The 6,000-nt window shown below is 31.2% G+C and overlaps 1 protein-coding gene across 1 annotated transcript in view; it reads right to left on the reverse strand.

Annotated features, from left to right (window-relative positions):
• Window positions 1-1,409, reverse strand: part of ITR (inotocin receptor) — a 275,665-nt gene extending 274,256 nt beyond the window's left edge. Inside the window, exon 1 of the mRNA XM_074186496.1 lies at window positions 1,120-1,409. The gene's annotated coding sequence lies outside the window, so the exon portion shown is untranslated. The remainder of the gene's footprint in view (window positions 1-1,119) is intronic.
• Window positions 1,410-6,000: the final 4,591 nt, after the last annotated feature.

The raw sequence follows: 6,000 nt of genomic DNA on the forward strand, positions 1-6,000 counted from the left end.
AATAAAAATCCTCCCAGAAAAATTTCGAATATCTTATAAACAAAATACATCTATTTATAACAATTTTTTAAACAAATGGAGCTGAAAATTATGAAAAATAATTTTTATGTGACTTCAAATAATAAGAATACGAATAAATTTGAATATTGAAAAAAAAAATGTTTCATTGCTTCACATGAATTTTTCACTTTTTAACTTTTAGATTATTAATTACAAAGTGGAAAATCAAAATTTTTTAATTTTCCTAACGAGAATTTCTTTTGGAGGCTTTCAAAAAAAGGTCCAAGAACTGAAAAACATTTGAGGATTTTAGTTTAAAAATTATCAAGGATTTATGTAAATTTAAAACTTGTAAAAATCAGATAATTAACTAAAGTATATCTAATAAAATAACCACGGGAAAAAGCTTTTTCCATGGATTTCCGTTAATTCAAGTAGTATGTCATGGTATGTGCATTTTTTTCTCTCAATAATGATATTCAATAAGTTAAAATAATTTTTATTTTCCGAAGGTTCGTATTGGTCCTCGTGCGGGATGCGCATCTTCCAGTTTTAGCGCTATTTCCGCCTCTAAACTAAAATTATAAATATTGGTGATAGAGTTCCGGAAGGTGGAACTTTTTTTCAGAAAATTTCCTCCTCTTTAAGGATATTTTTTCAAATTTCGGATATTATCATTTTCCGAAATATTTGCAAAAAACCAAACCCCCCTTTTTTTAGTAAATTGTTTATAACTTTTGATACAGTTTTATAATTTGGATATCAAAAATGTTTCCGCAACTATTATAAAATATAGAATTGCTAATTGGGTTGAGATGTGAAAAATCTGAACAGAGTTCTCCATCATAATTTCTGTTTTTTTATTGTGTGAGGTGAAATTTCTCAAAATATCCACGTATGCTACATTTGACATTTTTTTCGGCTAGAATGATACAGAAACGAATATTTCTTCAGGAAAATCATGACAAAAATTATGAAATTGCATTATTTATTGATGATGATAACAAAATCTAATGATTCTACTATTTCTGTGGGGTTTTGAGATAAACTGTTTAAATGAAATTACAGAGATACACTTATGAGACTTTGTGAAGTAGGGAATCGAGCTTTTCAACTCACCTGTGGTAATCTCACCCCTTGAACCCCACCGACATAAATTACTGATTCCGTCAATCTATCCGTTCATTAGAACAACATAGCAAAAGTAATAAAATTTATTTTGTGCGAAAATCAGCTTCTGGCAATCGCATACGAAACTTGACAACACTTATGACACAAAATATAAAGAACTATTGCACTGTTTTCATTCAACTTTCGGAAGTTTTCCAAGTTCAACGTGAATACGAACGCTAATTTACGATTTTCCCGAGTACGTCCATTTACCTTCCAAGTTGGCGCGAAACTAACACAAATCGCTAAATCCTTCATTGATGAATTTGAACAGGCGCCGTGGTGAATAGCGCTCGTCAGGTGGCTAGGTTTCATGGATTAATTTGTTTAATTGAAACAAATGGTTTGGCGATAGATTTGAAATTTCGACTATGTAATGTAATATGTAATGGGCACATGACAGTAATTATTTCGTCCGGTTGGAATATTTGAAAATCCTATCTTAATGTGTATCTGAGACCTAAGAAGCATCTGTTAACCAAATCTCAGCTTCCTAGGACTTATCAGTACGGAGAAACAGAGATAAATGTGTGAGTGTATTTCATCAGTTCGGACTTCCATTATCTAATATTTGATATATTGATCTGAAATCCCTGAAAAAAAGTTAAAAGATTAACCGAAAATAACAATTTTATTAAGTAAAAAACTGAAATTACAAAGAAATAACATACAAGCAACAACCAAAAAAAATTGAAATATTAATAAAAGCTGAAAATTAAAAAAATTAACAAATATTATTAACGAAAAATGAAAAAATAAAAATAAAAAAATTCCAAACCAAGTTACGTCACGACGTTTCGATTGTTAGTATCCACATTCGTCTTCGGGTGATAACTAATAATAATAATAATAATAATGTTTATTCATAAATAGCGAAAAAAAAAACAGACCTTCTATTGTTACAAAATCAAATGTCTAATAAAAAAAAAATTAGTAATATGAGGCTTGGAATAAACAAAAAATCCACCGAAGCTGATATTATCAGCTTGTGTGTGGTGACATATTATTCTGGTGTGATGTTGACGAATCAAATGTAATACAGTCAAATTAATGGAAAAGAAAACAAGGGTAAAAATGAGATTATAAATTAACCAAAAGAATGTTTCGGATATAGCTTGATTATAAAAAGAGCAGTAGACAAAAGTGGCTTAAGAAAAGTGAAAACAATATAATTTCTTTTCAAGGAAATAATGCTTAATAATAATACCAAAAATTTCATAAAAATAAAATTACTATTCAGGACATCATTACGATAAGATTGAGAGTATTCAGCAGAATATATGAATTGTAACTATAATTTGTTGTGAAGTAAGGATAATTAGTACAAAAGAATCGTTACAAACGTTATATTTACGTCATAAATTAATCATGTAATATGGGGCAAGCGCGATCATCAAAATCAGGAAAGTATAACTTGTGTTGATATGATAATGGAATGCCTCAGATTTCCACAGAAAAATCTGACAGAACGAGTGTGTGGAAGAAATTATTTTAAATAGCCTCAACTCAATATCAATCATAGTATGTATTTTTTATATCGACTAATCGATGTGTTAAAATTCTTGATTTTGAAGTCAGCCATAATTTCAGCTTCTTCTTGAACAGAGATAATGAGTTTAGTTGTTTCAGTTCATTTGGTAGATCGTTGTATATCTTTAGCCCAAGAAACATGCTAGATCTCTGAGATATAGTTTTAGCACATGTGGAACTAAAGTGTTAAATATTTTTGACCTTGTGGAGTAGGAATTATCTAGAAATATTCTGCTCCGATTTTTTTTCTGGTCAACAGCAAGTGTTAAATGGAATATTTGTTTCACATCTAATATATTGCCAAGCTTGTGAAGGTCATCTGATGGGTAGGTAATTGGTTTTCTGAATATTATTTTCAAAATCCAGTTTTGAATTATTTCAACATTCTTTATGTTATTATATGCCCCTCCCCAAGCTATTATGCCATATCTCAGTTGGGATTTCACTAATGCACAGTACAGTATTAAGAGATGTTTTTCTTCAAGAATGTTTCTTAAATATTTAAATTCAGACAATAGGCTTCTAACTTTTTGCACTAATTTCCTAATGTGTAAATTCCATTTTGAATGATTGTCTATCATCACACCGAGATATTCTATTTCTGTAGCTTGTGTGATTTTTTCGATGCTGTTTTCACCTCTGATTTCAAGGGGTTGAAGACTGGGTAAGTTTTTGTTATTCACTGAAAAGGCTAAATATTTTGTTTTAGAAAAATGTATAGTCAATAATTTGAAACTGAGCCAGTCAATGATTGTTTTGAAGTCATTTTGTGCTTTAATGATGAGCGAGTTCCAGTTTTTGGCTTCATAAAAAACTACTGTGTCGTCTGCATAGCTTATAATTGTCCCATCAGTGTGGAGATTAAACAGGTTATTGAGATATACTGTGAAAAGAATTGGACCAAGTATGGTGCCTTGAGGTACCCCAAACTGCATCACTTCATATTTACTTAAAGTATTACGTACTTTGACACACTGCTTTCTCTCAATCAAGTAACTTTTAATGAAAGTTAAACACGTTTCACGAATACCTAAATCTTCTAAAGCGTTCAGGAGTTTATTATGACTGACAGTATCGAACGCCTTGGCCAGATCAACGAATATGCAGAGGCACGGTTTACTACTATCAAAGGATTTATAAACTTGTGTAGTTAATTCCTTTATCGCATCCTGTGTTGACCTGGCCTCTCTAAATCCAAACTGTCTAGATGAGAGGAGATTATATTTGTCAAAAAAATCTGTTAACTTTCTCTTCAAAATATATTCTAGAATTTTAGTTATACCAGTGATTAGAGAAATCGGTCTATAATTTATGCATTTGCATTTTTCTCCTTTTTAAAAAATGGGTTTAATAACTGTCGTCTTTAAAGATTTAGGCCAATATTCTGTCGTTAGTATTTTATTGATGAGCAGTGTTAGTGGCTCTTTAATATATTCTTCAATATGCTGCAGAATTTCTACTGATATTTCATCTATTTCTGGTGCTTTGTGTTTTTTTAAGTTGTTAATTATTTCTTCAACTTCATCTATATTTGCTTCTGTTAACTATATGGAGCTTTGGTTAACAGTTCTGAGCTCTTTATAATTCCGCGGACTTTCTATTTCGAGCACTAGGTCCTCAGCAATTTTAGTATAATGCTCTAAAAAATTTTCCGCAATCTCTATAGGGTCAGTTGTGGTTTTGTTATCCCCATTTTCAATTTCTGTTACTTGCGTGCTTTTGGATGGTTTAGAGCAAGCAGCATTTACTGTTTTCCATAGTAGTTTTGCACTGTTTTTATTTTTATCGATCTCGTTCTTATAATAATCAGCCTTAGATTTCTTCAACAATGTATTCAATTCATTTCTATACGTTTTGAATTGTCCTAATAGAGAATGATTTTCTTTATCAAGTTTCCATTGATTGAATAACATATTCTTTCTGGCGACAGAGTTTACTAGAGCTGAGGTTATCCAAGGTTTTCTCTTTTTTTGTATTTTATTTGTCATCTCTTTTGTACTAGCATTCAATATTTCTTTTATTTTTTTTTTTTTGAATAGATCAGTTGCTGATTCTACGTCCTCGGTTGCATAGAAGTTGTCCCCCACTTTTCACATTTCATTAATATTTCGAGTTTGTGATAGTCAATTATTTTCTTAGTGTCAAATTTCTCTTTGTTCAGGTTCTTATCGGTTTTAAATTCAATAATAGTCGTGAAGTGATATGTGATGTGAGTATTCAGTAGAGAAGGAGACACGTTGTTATGTATATTACTAATAAAATTACTGTATATTACTAATATGGTCCAAGCAACTACCTGAGTTTCCTTATGCTCTAGTAATTTCGTTAATAGTGGAGACGAAATCAAATTCGTTGATAATATTGAGATACTCTTGAGTTACATTACTTTAATCTAGTAAATTGATATTCAAATCCCCCAAAATTATATTTTGGTGGTTTTTGTTAATATGGTTTTTTATATATTCTTTAAGGTTTTGTTTAAAAGCATAAGGACAAGAAGAGGGAGATCTATGAGCGCAAGTTATTCTTAAATAGTTTTTAGGTAGTTTGATAGTTACTTTGACAGCAGTTACCTCGTATATTTCACAAAGCTTAAAGTCATAGTTGAAACTATCTCTGATGTAAACTACGACCCCATCGTTCTGGTTGAGTTCGCCTTCCCTGTATATTAAGTTGTAACCATTTAAGTTGTATGAACAAACGTCTTGTATTTTCCACGTCTCAGTAAGAACGATGATGTCGATATTTATATTGAAGTTACTTAGGAATATTTCAAAATCTTCAAAATTTTTTGCCAAGCTTCTAATGTTCATTTGCAAGGCTCTGAAATTTGCTTCGATTTTCATTTCTCTTTCGTACTCCATAACAGATTGACATATAATAGTATCTGGTACATCGCTTCCAAAATCTCTTATAAAACTATCCATACTTTGAAAAATAAACAGAAAAATTAACAGTTAAATAACCAGTAAAGTTTGAATCAAAAGTAACAAATGATATTTATATGATATTTATTTATTCTTAGATATAGAGTTATGGACTTATTTCTCCGAAGTCTGACTATTTATAGGTCATTCGAAAGCTTCCACCTATCCCCTCTTCCCTCTCTTCGCTTCAATGGTTTTAGCGGGAGATGACCGTTTGGCGTGAGTTGGTCGTTTTTCGCACAAAAACACAGACCAACAATCCAGAGGGGCCAACCACTGAAGAAGTGGTACCAACCCCAAAGGAAAAAGAAGTGGTACCAACCACAGAGACAGGGAAGGCGCCACCAATAGTCTTGCATGACACCAAAAAATG

The sequence above is a fragment of the Leptinotarsa decemlineata genome, unplaced genomic scaffold (genome assembly GCF_025532065.1).
Source record: "Leptinotarsa decemlineata unplaced genomic scaffold, Ldec_3_MD MMD2_tig00078422_RagTag_RagTag, whole genome shotgun sequence".
Classification (NCBI taxonomy): Eukaryota; Metazoa; Arthropoda; class Insecta; order Coleoptera; family Chrysomelidae; genus Leptinotarsa; species Leptinotarsa decemlineata.